General features: G+C 39.3%; 1 pseudogene; it reads right to left on the reverse strand.

Annotated features, from left to right (window-relative positions):
• LOC101687250 overlaps positions 1-23,203 on the reverse strand; it is a 35,828-nt pseudogene extending 12,625 nt beyond the window's left edge.
• Between the last annotated feature and the right edge of the window lie 887 nt (positions 23,204-24,090).

Below are 24,090 nucleotides of genomic sequence, written 5' to 3' on the forward strand. Positions count from 1 at the left end.
TAATGCCACATGATTGTGGTTTCTGCTGACTTTTATGGCTTCATCAAGGTATGGGGGATTGATAAAGGCTACATAATTCTGGGGTAAGAACTGGAGTCAGAAAATTTGGGTCTGAACTCCAATTCTGCCTCTAGTAGTGGCTGTTTGACTTTCAATTTACTTTAGCTGTGTAAGCTCAAAATTCTTGATCTGCAAAATCCTGAAATGTTGTTGTGTATTAATGTATATAAAATACTTAGCAAATATCCTAGTATAGCATAAGTTTTGAGAAAGTGATAGCTATTGTGGTAGATTCCACACTGGCCCCATTTCTTTTCCTTTTCTGTTTTGATACTATTTCCATGTAAATTTTTAGTGTCTTCCACTAGGTATCTAGATTAAGTCATATGACACACTTTGACTGCTATAATGGGGGTGGAAATTACAATGTGCCAGTTCTAAATCTCTTGTATCTCTATCATCACAATGAGAACATGCAGATGCTGTGCAGGTAAGAGACATGTGGAGTGGGGTTGAGTTATAGAGTGTGATGCAAAACTAGGATTTGAGTCCAGATCTATCTGACTTCATAATTAGATTTCTTCTCCACTTGGCTAGTCTTCATAGTATTAGCATTGCTATAGGAAAAGCTTAGGGACAGATATAGGACAGGTTTTAGTGGTTTTTTTCCCTCTTTTATGCATTAGATTGGATTGCTAAGAGATATTGCACAATAAACTTATAGTTAACCAAAATGTAGCTACAACAATGAGCAATAAAGAGAAAAAGAAAATTTGTATTTATGAGAACAAAATCACTTTTATAAAATCTATATAGGTAATGCAGAGCAGCTCTTCTGTAGTCTTGTCTAATGTGTAACTTCTTTGGTAACTTGTGAGACCAAATTTAATAGGGTATGCCTTCTTGACATTTTATAGATCCACGAGCCTGAAGTGAGTTAGGTGCAGTTGTGCTTGTCACCAGAGAACTGGTATTGTATAATAAAGAATGTGGCTGGCCTTTGTTCCAGTTCTGGAAAGGAAACTCTAAATATTTGGAATTTCTGTAGTCATAGGAGCATCTTTGTTATTTATGAGCCCCTTAGACATACCTGAGTTTATGTTAATGAGGTGACTCATGATGTGGGCTGTTGAAGTCAGAAAGGCAAACCATGTGATTAGAGGATTGAGGCTTTGAGCCAAGGGAGATAAGCTAGATCTCTCAAAAACCAAGGAGAGAGGGAAAAGCGGGGCCTAGAGGTTGCATTCAATCATGTCTTCATAATGATTTATGATTTATTCAATTATGCCCTCATAATGAGTCCCCAGTAAAACCTCTGAACATTGAGGCTTAGTGGAGCTTTCAGGTTGGTGAAAATATCAGTGTGCCAGAGGTGTGACATAACCTGAATCCACAAGGTTGAGAGCAGAGACCTCTACATTCAGGACTCTCCCAGACTTTACCTTGTTCCTTTTCATTTGCCTGATCCTGACTGATTGATCTATATATCTATATCTTTATTTATATCTATATCTATCATCTATATCTATATATATAGCTATTTAATTTCTTTTCAGTGTTCCAGAAGTCACTATTTATGCACCACACCCAGTGCTCCATGCAGTACCTCACTCCTCTCCAAAACCCTCAGTTTGTTTCTCAGGGTCCACAGTCTCTCATGGTTTGTCTCCTCCTCCAATTTCCCCCAATTCACTGGTCTTCTCCATCTCCCCATGTCCTCTGTATTATTCCTTATACTCCACAAATAAGTGAACCCATGATACTTGACTTTCTCTGCTTCACTCCTTTCACTCACCATAATCTCCTCCAGTCCCATCCATGTTGATACAAAAGTTGGGTATTCATCCTTTCTGAAGGAGGCATAATACTGCATAGTATATATGGACCATATCTTCTTTATCCATTCATTCATTGAAGGGCATCTTGGTTCTTTCCACAGTTTGGCAATTGTGGCCATTGCTGCTATGAAAATTGGGGTAGAGATGGCCCTTCTTTTCACTACATCCATATCTTTGGGGTAAATGCATAATAATGCAATTGCAGGATCATAGGGAAGCTCTATTTTTAATTTTGTAAGGAATCTCCACACTGTTTTCCAACAGTGTGGTTCCAATGCACCAACTTGCATTCCCACCAGCAGTGTAAGAGGGTTCCCCTTTCTCCACATCCTCTCCAACACTTGTTGTTTACTGTCTTGTTAATTTTGGCCCTTCTAATTGGTGTAAGTTGGTATCTCAGTGTGGTTTTGATTTGAACCTCCCTGATGGCTAATGATGATGAACATTTTTTCATGTGTCTGTTAGCCATTTGTATGTCTTCTTTGGAGAAGTGTCTGTTCATGTCTTCTGCCCATATTTTGACATGATTATCTGTTTTTGCGTGTGTTGAGTTTGAGAAGTTCTTGATATCTTTTATAATAAATCTGTAATCATAGAGATAGCACATTCCTGAGTTCTGTGAGCTGTTCTACTAAGTTATCAAAACTGAGAAGTGTCATGGGATTCTCTGGATTTGCAATTAATTGGTCAAAAGTGCAGGTGACCTGGGGACTCCCAAATTTGTGTCAGGTATTTGAAGTGAGGACAGTCTTGTTGGAGAATCTGCCCCTAGACTGTGGAGTCTGACACTCCGTCTGCACAGTTAGCATTAGAATTGCTCTATAATATTGCAAGTGGCCTAGGTGGCCTCATGTGCTTTTTAAATTTTTTTAAAAATTTTTTAAAAACCCAATTATTTATTTAATATATTCATCACAAGGGCTCAACCAGAGACTTAATTTAAAAAAACAAAGATGATATAAAAATGGCACCAGAGCTTAAGATACAGAGTCCTCGACAGAAATGAAGAAAAATACAGACTATCTAAGAAGAAAATAAAAAGACAACACAAGGAGAGAGGCTGGACAGACAGGGATCTTGGCAGGAGACATGCTTTGAGTAGGTTTCTTGCAGATACTTTTTAAAGGCTGTGGGGTTTTTCCAGAGCTCAGCAGCATGGGTATTCAAAGGACTACCAATGTTTGGTTCTCCTAGCAGGCTTTGGATGGACAGCAGGATGGTCCTGACATCATACCTGGCAGACCATTTGTCCTTCAGGGTATCCAGGCAGATGTTTCTCTGGGTTTTCACATTGGGGTGATAGGAGGATGTGAGGAACTTCACCATGGGCATTGGAAGGGTAACTACTCGGGAACTCCAGGGAGAGCATCCGATGCAGGTCTTCATATACGGTGTCAGCTGCTTTATAGATGGTCCTCATCCATTTGAAAATGTTGTCTAATTCAGCGAGGGCAGAAATTACTTTGTCACCAGACATCCTGATGGTCATCAGCTCCTGCTGTACCTCTTGTGCACGGGGCCCTGGGCATCCCCCAACTGGGTTCAGTTCTTTTGCGGGTGCAGCGACGCTGGTGGCAGATGGGTTGCGGTTCTGGGAGGCCTCCAGGGTGGTGCAAGGAGGGAAGCAGGAACTGGGAGAGCACAACTGCAACTACCACATGTGTTTCATTTAAAAAAATAATATTTTTATTAACTAATAATAACGTATATATACATCCTTATTAAAGTTGGAATTTTATACTTGTAGAAATGTCCTTTCTCCATCTAATTTCCCTTCTTCTTGAAGTAAACCACTTTGTTTGTTATGCAGTCTTCTAGTCCTTTTTATGAATTTGCCTTCATATCTTCATACAATACAAAGTGTTATTTTGTGTTTGCATTTTTTTTAATTTTTAATTTTTTATAAACATATATTTTTATCCCCTGTTATTTGACATAAAAAGTGTCATTTTTTGGCTATCAGACACATTAAAAAATGTTCTTCATCACTAGACATTAGGGGGATTCAAATTAAAACCACATTGAGATATCACCTTACACCAGTTAGAATGGCCAAAATTAGCAAGGCAGGAAACAACACGTGTTGGAGGGGATGTGGAGAAAGGGGAACCCTCTTACACTGTTGGTGGGAATGCAAGTTGGTGCAGCCTCTTTGGAGAACAGTGTGGAGATTCCTCAAGAAATTAAACATGGAACTTCCCTATGACCTTGCAATTGCACTACTGGTATTTACCCCAAAGATACAGATGTAGTAAAAAGAAAGGCTATCTGTATCCCAATGTTTATAGCAGCAATGGCCACAGTCGTCAAACTGTGGAAGGAACCAAGATGCCCTTCAACGGATGAATGGATAAGGAAGATGTGGTCCATATACACTATGAAATATTATGCCTCCATCAGAAAGGATGAATATCCAACTTTTGTAGCAACACGGACAGGACTGGAAGAGATTATGCTGAGTGAAATAAGTCAAGCAGAAAGAGTAAATTATCATATGGTTTCACTTATTAATAGAGCATAACAAATAGCATGGAGGACAAGGGGAGTTAGAGAGAAGGGAGTTGGGGGAAATTGGAAGGGGAGGTGAACCATGAGAGACTATGGACTCTGAAAAACAATCTGAGAGGTTTGAAGGGGCCGGGGGGGGTGGGAGGTTGGGGGAATCTCCCAAGTAGGGGGTATTAGAGAGGGCACGGATTGTGTGGAGCACTGGGTGTGGTACAAAAACAATGAATACTGTTACGCTGAAAATAAATTTTTAAAAAGTGTCATTTTTACTTTTGTGTATCTATCTATTTTTTAATCAATACTATTTTTTGGAGATCTAGTATTTATAGAGTTAACCACATTAAAAGAGAAACAATGCAAAACACCTTTGCCTACCCATTCCCCTATTGATGGACATGTAGGGTGCTTCATAACTCTAGCTACTGTTTCAAGTGATGATGAAATGAGCATCCTTGTGCATGACTTCGTGGATCCACATTGAGTGTTTCTCCAGAGAGGGTATCTTTGAGCAAATCTGCTGTGTGCCTTTGAAAATTCTGATGTGCTTTCAGTCATTTGATTTGACCTTTTAAGAAACAGTTTATTTGGTGATTTGGGGTGATTTAGAATTAGTGTCTCAAAGTTATAGCAGTTATGCACTTAAAGGAACAAAACTGGTTGATAGATAGGTTGGCTATCAGTTGACCATCAGGGAGATAAAGCTTTTATTTTTGGCTAGAGGAAAACATTCTATTATTATTTATTATAAGTTATAAGATAATTGAGAAAGTATGATTTTGAGGGAGAAGAATAAATGGTTAATATTCGATTTTTCAACTTATGGTCAAATGTTGCACATTTCATGTATGAGTGTGTGTGTGTGTGTGTGTGTGTGTGTGTGTGCCTGCACACGGGCATACCTATACACACAAGAGAAATATTGTAATTTAAAGATGAGGTGATGATCCTGAATTTGTACTCTAACTCTTGCAAGTGCCATTGATAGAATAACTGTATTAGTCTACCCAGGCTGCTATGACAAAATACCATACACCAGGTGACTTCAAAAACAAACATTTATTTCATATAGTTCTGTATAGGGAAGTCCAAGATCAAGGTGGGGGCTAATTCAGCCCCTGGCGAGGATCTTCCTGGATACAGATAGCCACATTCCTGCTTCATCCTTATATGGTAGAGAGAGTTCTGATAAACATTTCTTATGAAGGCACTTATAAATTCCTCTTCCTATAAGGGCACTAACTCCATTAGGAGGACCCTGCTCTCATAACCTAATCTAAACCTAATTATCTCTCAAAGACCCTTTCTTCAAAAAACATTATACTGGGGGTTAGGAGCTCAAAAATATGAATTTTGAGTGCACACACACACACACACACAAAAGTGATTACCTCATCCTCATCTGAAGCCTTTGGGAGATGGCCTCAGTACCTCCTTCTATGACATGTGTACAAAGATTTTCTTGTGGCTCACTAACTTGTAGTTAAGGATGCTTTCTTGCCACAGTTTATTTCTTACTCATTCTCCTTCCCATCCATGATGGTTATGGAGCAGTGTTTCACAGTCTTTTTGCAGTTTCTATCTTAAGGCTCCAGAATGATTCCATCAACCAGGTGGTTCAAAAATTCTGATGGGATCTCAGAGCATTGGTACTTTTATTTATAAACAGTTACAGATGAGAATCACAGTTTTGGACACAAGGAAAAATTTAAGTTCATCACAGACCTTCATTATTTTCTAGACAATGCTAATTCCCAGGAGAGGAAGTCCAGAGTGATTCTGACCCCTTGTTCTTTGTCTTGCAAAGTATTGCTCTGTTTTTTACCTTCAGGTAATCCTCTCTTCATGCAGTTCTATTAACCTTGCACATATGAAAAAAAATGATGGTCTAAGGGTTGGCAGGGAAGATAATATATGTGGTCAGCAATGTTTTCCTTGGACGAGGGAAGAGTATTGAGTCTGGATGCTGTGTATTTTCTTCCCTGCAGAGATATTTTCTTCCTCCTCCCCTTGATTGTCTGGCCACATATTCTCTCTTCCATTGGTATGTCCATCATAGTTCCTCCTTTCTTCTTAGGCCAGTTTCACACAATACCACTACCCAGGATTCATGGTAACATCAATGACAATAATTTATACTAACAGCTAACATTTACCAAGTACCTCCTTAGTTATAAGACCTGCATGTTTACATTTAATTCTCACACCAATCCAAGAGATCAGCCCTAATATTATCCCCATTTCATAATGGAGAAAAAAGAGGCTCAGAAAGACTATAGAATTAACTGAATGTCTTACGGCCAATGAGTGGTAGTGCCAGGATTTGTACCCAGGCAGTCGGACTCCATTTTTAACATTACTACTCTGTTTTTCATAAACTGGGATTTTCACTTCACATCCAATATTATTTAATTCTCATAACAGTACTTTAAAGTTGGGATGGTGAAGCCATTTTTCAGATGAAATCAGCAGCCTCAATAAAGTTAGTTTTCCCTAAATCACCAACAAGTGGAGGAGCCCCCTGAAATCGTTCCTTCTTATTAAGCTGCCTCAGTTTAACTCCTTCTTGGGCTTTGAATTGAATCAAAGGCTCAAGCTATTCAGTCCTAAGGCAGAAAATAAACTGGGTAATTCAGAATGTGTCTGTTTCATTGACTTTCTCTTGCTCTTTTCTTATCTTTGTGACCTTGCAGGTCCCATTACCATTGTCCCTGCGTGGGATGTGGTTCCACATTGTCCTCTGGTCTTCTGGCCCTTTGCTTCTACCCTCAAGCTCCAGCCAGACCCATCTACATTTTAAAGTTGTCACAAGTTATGTTCAAATCTCTAGAGTCCTTGCTGCCTTAAGGAACATTGTATCTAATTTTAAAATGATTTATCATTGCAATTTGTGCTAATATCATTATAAATCATCAATTTACATAGACTGAAGGTCTGATTAATTCAAATGTATTCATTTATTTTAGATTAATATGCACCTCATGACTAACCTCTGTATTCATTTACACACAAGATTAAAAACAGATTATTACATCCAAACAAGAACCTACACCATGCAACTCAAGTAGGGTTGCCCATTTCCAGCACTGGCAGGATAGCTTGAGGATTCCTTTTGCAATTCTGAAAGGGTCAAAGGAAGAAGTGTCTCATCTGACATGTCATTACAGCAACAGGCCTTGGGCTTCTCACTCTGACACTGTCACTCTTGCCTGTACTGCCTCAGGGCACATTACTTTGGTTTTCCAATCTGTAGAGACATAATGAATATTGACAGAATGTTTAGTACATGCCCAATTGTAGCATTGGGCTTTATAGGTGCTAACTCATTTAATCTTTACAACAACCTTATGAGGTATGTACTAATATCACTCCATTTTACAGAGGTGGGAATGGAGGCTCAGAAAGATAGTAACTTGCCCAAGTTAGATACTTGACCAAGGTTAAGTGTTACAGCTAGTAAGTGTCAGAGTTAGGATTTGAACCTTTAAAATCTGGATCCTAAGTCTATGTTTTAGTCATTCTTCTATGTGGCTTTAAGATTAACCAGGATCATTCAAGAATTGAAATGACCATTAGAGATGTTTTCAAAAATATTTGTAATACTAATTGTTGGTATAGACACTGAGTGGCTGAGATCATGTCCAACACTTACTATGAAATCTCAAGATACACAGTCCAGTTCTGGACAAAAGGCAGTTGCTCAGTAGATGTGTTTCAATTAGCTATTGATCATTTTCCCTCCATGATGGAATCATCTCTTTAGGATGAAGATACTTGGTTAGTGCCCTAGAATTTTGGAGTTGTAAGATGTGAGTTTGTTTTCTATTTCCACCAGTCTAACTTCACATAAAATACCACTATACACACAGGCCTGGGGGAATTTTAGTTTTTAACTCTATAAAGTGGTCATCTTATTTCTCTGACTGGTTTCTTTGGTCTGAGCTGTGAGCTTCTATGACACATCAGCTGATTCCACAAGGCCATTTTATGGGCAGTGCAGGCCTCATTAGCCTGGACCTGAGTTTCTACCCCTGCAGTTCTTCTCAAGTGTTTTCATACTGAAGGGGAGTCCAGGAAGCAGCTCACCTGTTTCTAATCTGTTAAAAGTTTACAGGCAAAGGCATTGGGTTGACTTGAAGCACAAAATATGATTAATGATTTGGAGTACTAATGGAATGTTGGCCATGCAAAAATGTCTTTCTATATATTTCCAAAAAGGCCTTTCTTACCTAAGACCTTGTATTTTAAATTATATTTTTAGGTCCACTTTTTATAGCCTAAACATATCTGTCAGCCACCTATTGTGTGAAAAATATTTTGCCTTGTGAGAGAGGAATGTTAACAATAATAAGTATATCTTGAACTTGTATAGCAATTTTTTTCAAAGTATTTTCATGTATTGCATTGTTTCATTGAAAGTGCAGTGAAATGAGAGACCAAAGCTTGAATTTTTATCATGGCAAAGTGACCTAAGTCACTGTCCTTCCTTCGGTATCAATTTCTTTATCTGATTTGAGACCTGAACTCTCCTTTTCTATGATGTTTGATATTTTGACTTACTTAAAGTGGAAGCTGTAGTCCCACACACCTTGAAAGACACAGATTAAGAGGCTCAACGAACTTGATGACCCAAACTAAAAATATACCAAATGCTTTAAATCACAGGCTCTGGCATCAGACTGCTTGGGTTCAAATACTTGCTTAACTATTTAGTACTTGGCAAGTTACTTAATGTCTATTTTCTCAACTGTTAAACTGGGGATGATTAATAGCACCTATCTTAAAGGGTCAATCAAGGATAGTTAATGCATATAAGTGCTAGAACAGTTTGTGGCTCATAATAGATACTCAAGAAATGCCAGTGACTCCTGGCAAGTTAAGAAATTTGGAACACTCTGAACTCTACCTCTGAAATTCATAATACTCTATATGTTAATTAATTGAATGTAAATAAAAATAAAGTAAAATAAAATTTAAAAAAGAAAAAAATTGGAACATTCACACAGAATGCAGAACCCTGATGTGTATCCATGGTTTCTAGAAATCCACCTCAGATATTGAGGTCTGAAATAGAACTGAGCAGAAGACAGAAGCAGACTTGGGGCTCAAAAAAGGAAGTCTCTGGACCACTAGAAGAAGTTGCAACTTTGTTTTGGAGACGACCATACTTAAAGAGCAGATGGAAGACTATGAAATGAAAATGGCTAAATATGTTGGAGCTTGAGAACCAGTTCTCTGGGAATGATGCTCATTCTGATGGCCTAAAAGTCAAATTATTTCTATGAGAATGTCTTCCCTCCCTTGTCTCCTTTCCTTCCTCCCTCCCTTGCTTCCTTCCCTGTTGTTTCTTGTTTTAATTTTTAGAGATTTAATTTTTAGAGTGGTTTTAGGTTTATAACAAAATTGAGAGAAGGTGGAAAGATTTCCTGTATATCTCCTGACTGCACACCTGCATCGCCTTTCACCTTATCAACATCACTTATTGGAAATGGACTTTTTATTTTTTAAACAAAGGATGAGCCTCTACTGACACATGATAATCACTCAAAATCCATGGATTACTCTTAGTGTTGTACATTTTAGGAGTTTGGACACAGGTATAATGGCATATATTTATCATTGTGATATCATACAGAATATTTTCACTGCCCTAAAATTCCCTTTGCTCTGGCTATTCATCTTTTCCTCCCTTCCCCACCACTTCAACACACCCTAACACCAATGAGGGGCAGAGGGAGAGGGAGAGAAAATCTCAAGCAAACTGCACTGAGCATGGAGCAAAATGTGGGACTCAATCTCACAACCCTGGGACCAGGAACCGAGCTAAAACCAATAGTTAAATGCTTAACTGACTATGCCACCAAGGTGCCCTCTACCTCTGATTTTTTTTATTGTCTCCATAATTTTGACTTTCCCAGAATATCATATAGGTAGAAATACACAATATGTGTCCTTTCCATTAATATGCATTTAAGTTTCCTCTATGTCTTTTTCATGGCTTGATAGCTCATTTCTTTTTGAGTACTGAATAATGACCCATTGTCCAAGTGTTCCACAGTTCATCCACTCACCTGCTAAAGGACATCTTTTTTAAAGATTTTATTTATTTTATTTGACAGGCAGAGATTACAAGTAGGCAGAGAATGAGAGAGAGAGAGAGAGAGAGGAGGAAGCAGGCTTCCTGCTGAGCAGAGAGCCCGATGCGGGACTTGATCCCAGAACCCTGAGATCATGACCTGAGCTGAAGGCAGTGGCTTAACCCACTGAGCCACCCAGGTGCCCCTGCTAAAGGACATCTTGTTTGCTTCAGAGTCATGGCAATTATGAATTAAGGTGCTATAAACTTCTGTGTGCAAGTTTTTGTGTGGAAATAAGTTTTCAACTCTGAGTAAATGCCAAGGAGCACGATAGCCAGATAGCATGGTAAAAGAATGTTTACTTTGTATCCATTCTCTTTAAGAATATTTCAGTTCTCTTTAGTGGATTGATGTTACAGCATTTTGTAAATTTTCATGGATCTTATTACCTGATGGACACTGGTCTTGCTATCCTTCCCCTATCTCTTCCTATCTTTCTCTAAGGCCCTCCCTCAGAGAAAGGTTCTGCCATCTCTCATTCCATCAAGCCCCAAGTCCTATGAAGCCATTCACTTGATCCTCTATGTCTCCACTTTGAGCTCGAGTTCCCCTGGTCTCTTGCTGGGACTGTTTTTATGTAATAATCTCTTGAGAGTGTCTCCACCTTTGGGATTGGAACCCTTCATGGTTGGCTTCAGCGCTCATGCATTTAACACCTCTATTATGCAGTGGGAAAGAGCACAGTCTGGGGTTGTATTTTTTGGATGAATTTCCAGCTTCACTTACATATTTTTGGGAAGTTACTTAACTTGCCCTGCTCCATTTTCTTACCTGTAGACAAAAATGCTATACATACCTCCAAATGCTGTTTTAAAGATTAAATGCAATTATCTATGCTAAATACTTAGCATAGTGCCTAATTCATGGTCATCCTGAGAACCCAGTGTTATCAGTGTTATTTGTAGTATAACCACAACCACCACCACCAGCTGCACAGAAAGTGAAGCTGGAGGGATGGACAGGTTTTAGATGTCACTTAGGTTACAGTTCCCAGTGTCAACTGGCATCTAGCACAGCAATCTAGACTTATTGAATTAAAACCATGCTGCATCTGAAACTCTAATACATGAGAGATATCAATGGAAGTACATTTGCTGAGCTGGGTGAAGGGAGATGGCACGTGTCCATATATTTACAAATATGTGCAAGAATTATTAGGAATAATAATATTAGTAAAAAAAAATTACAACAGTAGTTGTGTGACTACTTCTACTGCTGTTATTACCACTGTGGGGAGTGGCACTATGAGAGATTATCCATCTTCAGCTTGCCTTCAGAGCTGAAGAAGCAGAGCCAGCAGAAAGAATGGGGTGGAACATACTCCATGACATCTCTTTCTAGCTCCGTTTTCCCAGTGGCCCTACACTACATTTTTATTATCTCCCTTTTATGTCTCAGGATTCTGAGGCTCATAGAGTTGAAAATGACAGAGCTCAATGCTCTTCTAAGATACCATGTTTCTCCACTGGAGTTTTGCTCACCAGGGGAAGTTCTTTTTAACAATATCACATGTCCAATAATGCAATGATTGCTTTAGGACACAAGGAGATCCCCTTGAATAAGAGTTGCTCAAGCTAAAGCTAACATGTTGTGAGGATTTTGAGCACTGGAGGAGGGCTGGGATGAGATAGTCTTAAAGACCTTAAAGGTCCTTCTGAGTCTGGGAGTCTAAGCCTTTGTGAAATGCTGCCTGTGGCTGACAACCTAGGAGCATCACAGTTCTGTTATTTTTCAGTATTGCACCAAAAGAGCTCTCCTTTGCCCACTGGAAACCTAGTGCCACATCTTGAATAGAACCTGCAGTTGGTGAGAACATATTTAAAAATGCACTTGTATAGTTAGTAACTTTTATCTATAAATCCCCTCAATGAAATTCCAGAGCTTTAATCGGCCATGAAATTCCACAGAGGGGCATTTTCCTTAGCTAAAGTCAGCAGTTTCTAACTTCCTGTAAATATTCACTCACATGAAGTAGTTAATAGATTTCCTCATGCAGAACATTCTTGGCCACCAGTGGAAAAGTTCGCTAAAAGATAGATTGCTTCCCATGGCTGGAGAATAACCACTAGTTGGAATTTTTATGCTGCCTGACACTCCTAATTAATATCAAGTCTCAAAGTTCTGATTCTAGAGCCAAAGGAAGACAGATCCATGAAAGGTCCCACTTCCTTGTCTTACCAACATCGATTACATGCTGGGCACAAGGCTAGGGGCTTTCTATGCATTATAACATATGATCCTCAAAGCAATCTTGCTCAGGATGTATTTTACAGAAAAAGTTGCTGAGACTCAAACAGGCTCCATCTCAATTGTCCAGTGTGATATCCAGTAGCCACATGTGGCTGTTTAGATTTAAATTTGCACTAATTATAATTAAATAAGCTTAAGAATTCAATTCATCAGTCCCCCATCCACATTTTAGGTGCTCATTAGCTAATGTGGCTAGTGGCTACTATATTGGACAGCACATATGAGAATGTTCTCACCATCTCAGGAAGTTCTTTCAGATAGCGCTGGCCTGGAAGTTCATTTAAACGTAGAGCTGGGTTCTAAAAGCCAGGCCTTTGGTGCTTTTTTGTGCAGTGCTGTGCTCCAGAGAAAGCAGTGTGTGATCTACAGCAGATGCTCTCAAACTCCTTAAGTGGGAGATGAATGAAATTAGCAGGAATATCAGGGTGGATGCGTGTGTGCTGTGGGATGTCGGGGCTGAGCCCTTGAAATAGGCCTTCTGAGGTGCCTTGATGTCAACCAAGTTAACACAGTTAACCAGTGTCAGGGCACAGACCTGGTGTAACTCCACAACCCTTCCTTCAGAAACCTATGCTGCTTTTCTATTTGACTTAAAAGCCTCCTTACTGTATCTCAGATTTATCTCAGTCAAGTCCCTGCAAGATAGCTTGCTCACTGCCTGAGGAATTTTTAGAGTTTGGTCCTTGTAAACTGATCAGTGATCATGTAACCCCAGGAAGGACAAGTTCTCAGAGTCTCTTTCCACCCAGTGTCTTCTTGTGAGGCTGCAGCATGTGGTTCTGCTGGAATCTTCCCCGTAACACTTCCAAAGTTCAGAGCCGCCTCCAAACTGCGTAAGAAAAGCAGACAGAATATTTAATGCAGTTGCTGGAGCCATAAAAGAAAAAAAATTAACCAAGCTTATTAGGCTCCCTGTTTCTTTTCTCCCATAAAGGGAGCAATTGGCAATAAATGCCATTCTGCTTTTTAACAGATGAATGGCCCAGTTGTGATAAATCCACTAGCATTTTCTGGGAGAAATATATTTTACTCCAGACAGTTTTAGTAGTGGGACCATATTTTTCACAGGAGCGATGAGGACACTTTAGTGAGGGTTAAACTTTTCAAACTAGTGTGAAGGTTGGGTCAGGAGAGGTCCAGCACCCTTGGGCTTACATTCCTGAGTCAAGGGAAGGTACATTTATCCATGGTTCTTTCCCTTTCTTGTCAGCTTGCCTACAGAGTCTTCACCTTTCATCACCTCTGTGTTTTTATTTGTTCTTACATTTATTTCTGGGATTAGGGGATATACATGTATAAACTTGGTTCTTCTAGATAGGGAAAGTAAGTCTCAGCAAGTCACTGACATCACATACCTAGTGAGTCAGGAGGCTAGGATTCGGACCTCAGGACTTCACTCTCCTCACTCTCCTCCTTATTTTATCCAAGTTAGTTTTTGTCCAGAAGACTCAGATCAAATCTTTGTCTTTCAGAAAAGATTCAAAGAAGGCTAAAGCTTTGTATGGGGGTCTAGGGTGAGAATTTGTCTTCTGAGCAGACGTATCAAGATCAGGATGAGGTTTACCTGGCACAACAGTTTCCATACATTATTTCATGGGATCCCAGCAGGGATGCAGTTTTGAGGAACTGGCACGTAAGTGGAAGTCTGTAGAATGAGAAAGATTTATTCTGGTCAGGGAAGACATTGGGTATTCTAGTGGGAGTGGGGTGTGGGGTGTTTGTGCAAAACTGGTGATGAGGCTTGGGGACAGAAAGATCAGCTAAGGGAGGCTTCTGGGGGCTGGGGCAAAATCTTAAGGGCTGGACTAAGGCAGTGACAAAGGGATTGAACTCCACTTTGAGATGTCTGACTAGTAAGAAGTTACTCTGAAGTCATTCATATACCTGATTATCCCTTTGATTTGTGCTCCTTGCTGATGGATTACTGCTTCATGAAATGCCAGTAACTTCGTTACTCATATTTCTCTACTTATACTTTTTTTCAGCAACTATCACTTCTGATAATTTTTACATTAATTGTACATAACACTGCTTTGCTTTAAACATATTATTTTAAAACATTTTGTTTTACAGTTCACTTCACAGCTTGAAATTCTGTAGACAGTGGTCATAAATCTCTCTTGAAAGAAAATGGAAGTTGTCTGTTTTAATTTCCTATCAATTCCCTACTGCTTGGGAAGTGATGGAAGACACACACACACACACACACAGACACACTATTCAAGCACTTGCAAATCTCTCTGGTTTACTAGCAGGTTGCTCTTTTTTAAGCAGAATAGATCACTTTCAAAATGCATGTGTTTGAGGTTGGGTTTGAAGATGTGTTTGGGGATAAGGTGAAAGATTTGTAATAGAAATAGCAATTTAATTTTGGGATGTGACCAGAAGTGGGACAACAATGAGATTTAAGAAATAAATCTGGCCCAGGTTCTGGGCCAGAGGGATTTGGTTTTAATTCTGGCTGTTATGTTCACTAGCTCTGTGACCCTGGGCAAGTTACATTAATCTTTGTCAGTCTTCACTTTTTCACCTATATAATGGTGGGGAGAGTCTTATAAACTCCACCAAAAGTCTCCATAAAATAACAACCATAATCAGTTACTTTGCTCAATTAGCTATTATTTCTTTCGGGAAAGACTTGATGGGGATAGCTTGTTTCTTCTCCTCATGACAACAGTGGTGGTAATCAGAGTGGAGCTAGATGATATATTTCCAGGGTGACCCCTGCACCTGAATGGTAAGTTGGCCTTGACTGTTGGCCAGGAGTTCAGTGAAATCTAGTATTCAGAGTACCTTTATGTGAACTCCCCAGCTTGGTGGTTTCAGAAGAGTTGGGTCACTTGCATGGTCTGGCTTCCCTTAGAATGGGTGTTCCAAAAGCACTTCTCAGAATGCGTGGCTTTTTATGACTTAAACCTTAGAGATCAAATAGCAGAACTGCTGACCCATTCTATTGATTGAAGTGGTTACAATCCTGCCCACATTCAATGTGGGGACATAGACATCACCTCTTGATGGAAGCAGGAACAAGGTGACATTATAGTGGCATATGAGGCATTGTTGAGGGGCTCCTGGGAAAATATTCTCTGTTTCCTTTATTTCCTTAGGTCTCTCCATGCTGGGAGTTCCACCAGGCAAAAAATGAACCTCTTGTTTTTCTTCAGCACCATTTCTTAGAACCCAGGACAATGTTCAATAGAGGGTAGGCACTCAAATATTTGTTGACTAAGTGAATGCACAAATTTATTTGGAATATCTTTAAAACTATCTGCCTTCTCTAGAGTCACATTTTCTTTTCTTTAAACCCTCATAATTATGTGAAAATATATGTGGGTGTGTAACTGGAGCCATATCTGGAGAGAGGGAGAGAGAGAAGAAGCTTTGCAAAGTCCACGTTAGCAAGGAGTTATTTACCTCCTTTAGATCCTTTGGGGGAAATCCTACATTGATTTTTGTGGTAAGATAGGATCATACAGTGCAGGTGTTTATAATAAAATCCAGAGTGTTTTTTTTTTTTTTTTTAATTCAGGACTTTGTGAAGATGATATGCAGATAAGACACAAGGAAATATCTTGCATAGAATTAATAGGTTTTATTATACTGTTACTTTCTGCTTAAGGGTTCTCTAGTTTTGATATCAACTTCAGGCTCTCTCCACTGGGGCACTGGGGAGACATCTCTGCCAGTTCTGAGGGAAATGATTGGCTCGGAATGGCTTTTTCACTTTTGGCTAAGTTCAGTGGTATTTTTGCTTAATGCTATTCATTTTGAGCTTGGTTAGCATTTTAAAAATTATGAAAAATTTCAGACACATGAAAAGTAGAGAGCGTAATGTAATAAATTACTCCTTTGCACCCATGATGCAATTTCAAGTTGCCAGCTCATGGCCAATGTTATTACATGTGTGATTACATGCACTTTCCTCCTTCCTCCTGAATTATTTTGGAGGAAATCCCAGACATTGTATAATTTAATCCATATAAATTTCATCATGTTTTTAATTGAGAAGAACTCTTTAAGGAAACATAATGACAATACTATTTTTATATCTAAATAATTAAAATAATTGCTTATAATCATGAAATACTGTCAGTGCTCAAATTTCTCCAATTAACTTATATCCATTTTATAGTTTTTTTCTATCAACAGTCCAATAAGTGTCATGCATTGCAATTTCTGGATATGCATCAATTAAAAAAACAAAACAAAACAAAAATCTCTTCTTTCTCTTTCTCTAGTCTTTTATTCCCTGTGTAATTTATTTGTTGAAAAACTGCTTGTTTGTCCCATAGCATTTCCTGTGTAGCTTTTACCATGTTCTGGACTTTGCTGATTGAATCCCCATGGCATCATTTATCTTATTCCTCTGCCTCTCCATTTCAGGTAAATTGCTATTTAGATTTTGAAGCTCGATAGATTCAGGTTGGGGATTTTGGCAAGAATACCATGATATTTAGAAGATGGTGTATTTTTCCCTTGCATCTAATGGACTTTCTGTGACATTAGAAGTGCTTCATGATCCTTGTCTGGATCCATTATTACTATTATTATTTTTTTTTTGAGTTCACGAAATGTTACATTCTTTTTAAAAAAGATTTATTTATTTATTTTAGAGGTGGGGATGGGTAGAGGAAGAGAGAGAATCTTAAGCAGACTCCCTGCGGAGCTTGGAGCCCAGCACATGCAGGGCTCAACCTCACGACCCTAAGATCATGACCAGAGCCAAAATCAAGTGTCAGACTCTTAATTGACTGAATCACCCAGGTGCCCCACAAAATGTTAGGTTCTAATTTTATCATTCTTCATTTCTACTTTAAGCTGTGACAGTACCATAAAGAGAATCCCCTCAGGAAAACTTTGAATACCCTCAGGTATGCTTTGTACAGAAAGGGCAGGATAAATGATCGGTTCCTGTTATTTTTATTTACCAATTTTTCATTTAAAATTTTTAAAAAGATTTTGCTTATTTATTTGACAGAGACACAGTAAAAAAGGGAACAAAAGCAGGGGGAGTGATAGAGGGAGAAACAGGCTTCCTGTCAAGCAGGGAGCCTGATGTGGGGCTTGATCCCAGGACCCTGGGATCATGACCTGAGCTGAAGGAAGGCACTTAATGACTAAGCTGCCCAGGCTCCCCTATTTGCCAATTTACCAAATAGCAAAAGTGATCGAGGAGATTTTCTCCTTATCTTTCTCCTTTCATTTCTTTATTTATTCTTCAACTTTTCTACTTCCTTCATTCTATCTTTCCTCTCCTCCTTTTCTTTTCATTATTAATCCATTTAAATGTCTTGTTAACTATATTTATAACTAAAATATCTGAATTAATTTTAACATATTAGATGAGTTTCAACAGGATTCACTGATTTTTAATTTTAGGCCTTTATTTCTATTTGAAGAAAAAAATATATATGTACTTGATTGTGTGCCTTTAGTAAATGTCAATTCTTTGTCAAATGACTATTATTCAGACTTTCCCTGCAATATGTCAACAAAGATACATAAGCAGAAATATACTGAATGAGGCATCCAAATAAGCTAATGTTTTCCTGATAAAAACAGATTCAGTTGGTGCATTCTTTCTTCTCTTTTCCCTTCCCTGTTTTCTGTGCCTGGATTGTGGATGCAATGGCGAGAGGAGTAATAGTCATCAAGCCAAAAAGAAGAGGAATACTTACATGCATATTCATCTAGGGGAAGAAATTGGATTGGAGCCCAGTTTCTTGATTATTCTCTTATAGAATTGTTCCATTTTGAGACTACTGTAGTAGACTTCCTGGAATTTGAGAAAAACAAACCTCAGTTTTTTAAGCCACCATTTATGGGCACTTTTGATACTTGCAGTTGCATGTCTTCCATGATGCATTTGTCCAAAGTCAGGGACATAATGTGTAGGTGAGCTGTCTTTCAAATCCAGGTTTGTTAATATCTCAAGCTTGTGTTTTCTTATTAAATGATGTGGAGAACCATGGACAAGAGCTACAGCTGAATACTTCTATGAAGATGAACCCTTATTAACTCCTTGATTATTCTCAGATACACTTTGTATAGAAAAGGGAGGATATATGCTCAATTTGTGAACCAACCTCCCTCTGTCTAAACTATACTATTCTCTGCAGAAAAGGCTAGGTTCAATACACCTTTTCAGCATCTCCTCAGGCAGGGAATGAAATGCTTCTGGCCTCATGTAATGAGCTGATGAAATATACAAGCTTTCCCTTACTTCTTGTCAAAGGATTTCAACTTTTCTGGACCAAAGAGGTCTCTTTTATTAACTCCCTGCAAAGTACGACATGTTTTGAAAGATTTTGTCAAGCAAAAATGTACTTAATGATAAATATTTGATTCACTTTTCCATTTAAATTTAATCAAATACACATATAACCTCTAATCATAGTTTCTGATCTACATGACTTGCATTAGCACACTGAGTTGGTTCTAATTTGAGTGAAGAACAAGGACAATTTGGTTAGCCTGTACAGCTTTAAATTAAATTCAGTTAGGATTTGAGGATGAGAGAAATGCCCCCAAGAATCCTCTTGCAACCTTTGAAAACTTCTGTGGGTCTGAGGGCTCTGCTGGGGACCCAGGTTGGACAGGTGTTGCTTTAAGATTCAGGTGGTCCATATTCCAATAAAAAGGTTGGTTCCCAATCACAACAAAAGGTATAGAAGAGGCTTCAGTTGAAAGATGGATTAAATTGGCTTTGGGTTCCTCTTACTGCCACACACTACTTCCAAGCTAGGCTGAGCCTGAGTGAGCCCCGATTGTCCCATGGCCTTCCAGCTCCTGATGCTGATCACCTCCAACCTGTAGTCTCAGCCAGGCGTGGTCCCTGGAAACCAAGTGGTGGAATATTTTAGGAGCCCCATGGACAAGGGTAAGTGGAATCTAGAATTGGTTTTGCTTAGGAATTCAGCCTGAGTGCTTGGTGCTCTGTAGATTAATCTGAAGATTTTCCCTCTATCTCTTATCCTGCTTAGTATGTTCACGAGGAATGACTTCTATCTGAAAAACATTTACTGAGCACCTGCCATGAGCTAGTATAGTATTAGGTGCCAAGTTACAGAGATGAATAAGATCCTATACTTATGACTATGTTTCTGCCTTGATTTCTGGTTAATAATCAGCTTTAAAAAAATAATCATTTTTTTTCCTTATTTGGAGACTTAATCTGAACTTTAACAGACTTTGTGAGACACAATGCAGCTAATGCTAATCTCCCCCTATCTTCTACTGGATATGGGTCCCTCTGATGGGCTCCACTGATGTCTCTCTGTAGCCCAGATGGGTTATCTACCATCTCAATAATGTAGGTCCAGCTTCTGCTGAGAGGAGAATCTATTGCTCCACCCTTCCTTCCAGACTTGATTTCTCTGTGTTCTTCTTCCCTGTGACTCTTTCTCCCATTAGATTATAAGATCCTTGAAGGCAAGGACTGTGTTCACTTAAGTATCATGCCCAGTGAAGAGTGAATGGTAGGTGCTGGGAGATGCTGGTTACTATTTGTTGAATGTTGAATGGAAATAGGTGCTGTATGGAAAAGAAAGACTGTGAGATGGGTGAGGATGGACCTGAGAAGTTTGGCCATCATATAGGCTGGTCATTGTGAATGTTGTTCCTGAGGTAATATGCAATGAAGGAGAGGTTGTAGGCGAGATATAAACAACACCATCAAACCATCATTTAGACCACTGGGAGAAGGAATAATTGCAAGAAATTGGGATAAGGCAGCTGGAATGGGGGTTAGAAACAGCATGGTGAGGTCAGAGGCTGAGGTATCCAGAGAATTTAAGGCTCAGGAAGAAAGGGATTTTGACACAAGAGGACAGGCAGGTGGGCGTGGTAGTGAGCACCAGCATGCCGATCACAACTCTAAGGAATATATAGGGATGTGTTGAGAATGGACACAATCCACCCAAGGTGGCTGCAAAGGAATTGGTATTAACAATTAATTGGTAACAAATACCAAATAATTGGTATTTGTTCAGAGGAAAGCCAATCCTCAGTTAAGGAAGAGAGGTAGTATGGATACTCAAGGAAGAGGTCATGGATCTGTGGTAGTTGGTTAACGACACTGCAAAGATTGCACAGACCAGCCCCTTAGCTAGATTAGTTCCCTTGATGGCTACCTGCCTTCTCTCAGGTGCTCTCCTTCCTCCACCACCAAGGTCTCCACATACGGGTTGGGAGTGCTGATGGATTTGGCTTTGTTCCAACTTCCTTCATCTTCAGATTATCTTCTGGATTTGGCCATGAGGTTTGTCCTTTACAGCTGCCTCATTCCTCTGGTCCTGGCCCTCCTTGCTCTCCCTCCTCTGGACAAACCAGAACTGAAAAGGCAGCTCTCTGGCAGCCCTCCACCTTGAGTTATCTCCCCAGCCAGAACTTTTGCTTAATTTGCTTACTGCCATTTCACACTGATACATGGGGGAATGTCAGCTGAGGTCCAAGTGTGTACATGACTCACATATTTTTGAAGACTTTGTGGAGGAGGCAGGAAAAAAATTAAGCCAAGAAAAAAAAGAGAGAGAGAGAGAGGGAGAGAGAGAGAGAGTTAGTTTTAGTCATGTAAACCATGAAAGAGCCTACAAGGCATGCTTTGGTTTTGTTTGTTTTAGAAAATGACTGGAGGCCATAATGTTTGAACATTTCTATTGTCAAGTCTGCTGAGAATTCAAACAGGGCGGACCCCTGGAGACTTCTCTTTCTTCAGTTCCTGAGATAGAAAGAATGAAAGTCTGAATCTTATTAAGCAGGTCCACAGGACTTGGATTGAAAGAAATATGAAAGCACAATTTTGTATTCAAGCTTGGGAAGGAAAAATAACTTTAGAAGGAGCCAGACGTACTTTGTGACTCTTTCAACAAGTACACAGCATATGTTGAGTGAGCGAAGAGAGAGTGAGTAAGAGTTGAGTTTGTGTGTGTGTGTGTGTGTGTGTGTGTGTGTATGGTGTCATCTTCTGGCTGACAAACTGGTTCCAAACTTTGCACAAGGAGTCAATATCTTTGCTACAAAATTGACCAGAAAAATGTATCAAATGACATTTCCGGATGCAACCTACTTTTTATGAAGTTGGTTCCTCTGTGGCATTTGTTCACATGAGCTCTGCTGGCAAAGCCCCTCACCCCAAATATTCCAGTCTTCCACATTTCAGGTTATGTCTGTGAGCTCTCCCATCTCCCCAGCTCATAGACCATTTTGTCCCTCTCCAGAACGTCCATAGTTCTATTGTATGTGCTGTTTACACACCCACTGCTCTGCTTTCCTGTGGTTTTGAGAATGTTCCTGTTGCCCCTGGCTTACTTGGGTCTGCCTTTCCTCAGGGCTGACTTCCTCCATACTGCTTTTCCTTAAGCATGAAGCAGCTTTGTCCTTTAATTCTCCATTGTTCCCCTCCTAAAACATTAAGACATGGCAATGCAGGTGAATGTTACAAGGTATGGTAACTTCTAGCATCCCTGGCTCAGGGTCTCCCTGGTGGGGACCTACACTAAGGCATTCTTCTTAGCCTATCCTGTCTTCACACACACATACACCCAAGTTATTGTCCTGAGAGGGAGTGCCCTGAAAAGGGAAATTTCTCCCTTTTGTCTATCCCTCAACCATCTGGACACATTGAGGGAGAATCACCAAGGCTCCCCATAAACACTTGGCTGGGGAATGTGTCTCACAGAGGAGACTGGTTTCTCATTGTTTTGGGTCTCTATTTCAGAAGAGGTCTCACTTTCCCTTTGTCTAATTAAAATGTCTTGTAAGTGTTTTTCCATTAACACAGGCACTGGCTTCTTTCATAGAGAAACTCAAGCCTCTACCTCGGTGAAGCAGAATTGCTGGCAGCTTTCAAATGTCAGGGGCATGCTTCTAGCTGTCAGGATTTCAAAACATGTGTGCATGCACTTTCAGCTAGAGCACCCCAGAACACATTAACTATCTTCTCCCTCGCCTGCCTCTATATGATTTCCCCTATAATTAACACCTTGCATTAGTGTGGTGCATTTGTTAAAATTAATAAACCAACCCTGGTATGCTATTATTAACTAAAGTCTATCCTGTATGTTAGGATTTACTCTTAGTATTGTCCAGTCCATGGGCATTGACAGATGAATATAATCATGCATCCACCATTACAGTCTCATACAGAATAGATTAACTGCTCTAAAAATTCCTTGTGCTCCACGTATTTATCCCTCTCTCCCTCTGTCTGAATCCCCTGACAGTCAGAGATATTTTTTACTGTCTCCCTAGTTTTGCCTTTTCTAGAATACCAGAGTTGGAATCATAGAGCAGGTCGCCTTTTCTGACTGGCTTCTTACTTAGCAATATGTCTTTGAGTTTCTTCCATATCTTTTCCTAACTTGCTAGCTCATTTCTTTTAAGTGCTCAATAATATTCCAGGGTGTGGGTGAACCACAGTTTATTTATCCATTTACCTACTGAAGACATCTTGGCTGCATCATTTTTGGTCATTATGAATTAATTACTATAAACATCTGTGTGCAGGTTTTTGAGAAGATATAAGTTTTCACTCATCTGGGGGAAATACCTAAGAGCATAATTACTGGGTTTTGTGTTAAGTCTGTGATTAGATTTAACAACTGCCAAACTGTCTTCCAGAGTGGCTATTTCACTTTGCATTGTCACCAGCAATGAATGAGAGTTCCCATTGCTCTGTACTCTCAGCTATATTTGATATGGTTAGTATTTTACTCATTTGTTTATTTATTTTCAAATTTATTATTGAAGTAAAATTGACATATAATGTTATATTAGTTGCAGGTGTTCAACATAGTGATTCGACAATTCTATGCATTATTCAGGGCTCACCATGTATGTAGTCACCATCTACATAATACTGTCTTGACTACAATGGTGTCAAGACACCATTGTAGTCAAGACAGTATTATTGACTATTGACTACTGTAATATTCATTTCCATGACTTATTTATTTTATAACTGGAAGTTTGTACTTCTCAATATATTTTACCTATTTTGCCCCTCTCCCTGTCCACTTCCTCTCTGGCAACTACCAATTTATTCTCTGTATCTAAGAGTTTGGTCTCATATATTTATTTATTAATTTTAGATTTCACAAATAAAGGAAATCATATGGCATTTGTCTTTATCTAACTTATTTTACTTAGCATAATACTCTCTAGGTACATGCATGTTGTCACAAATGTCAGTATCTTAGATTTTTTTTTTTTAAGATTTTATTTATTTATTTGACAGAGATCACAAGTAGGCAGAGAGGCAGGCAGAGAGAGAGAGAGAGAGAGAGGAGGAAGCAGGTTCCCTGCTGAGCAGAGAGCCTGATGTGGGACTCGATCCCAGAACACTGGGATCATAACCTGAG

Source organism: Mustela putorius, unplaced genomic scaffold (assembly GCF_011764305.1).
Source record: "Mustela putorius furo isolate JIRA1106 unplaced genomic scaffold, ASM1176430v1.1 tig00000083_pilon_pilon_pilon, whole genome shotgun sequence".
Lineage (NCBI taxonomy): Eukaryota > Metazoa > Chordata > Mammalia > Carnivora > Mustelidae > Mustela > Mustela putorius.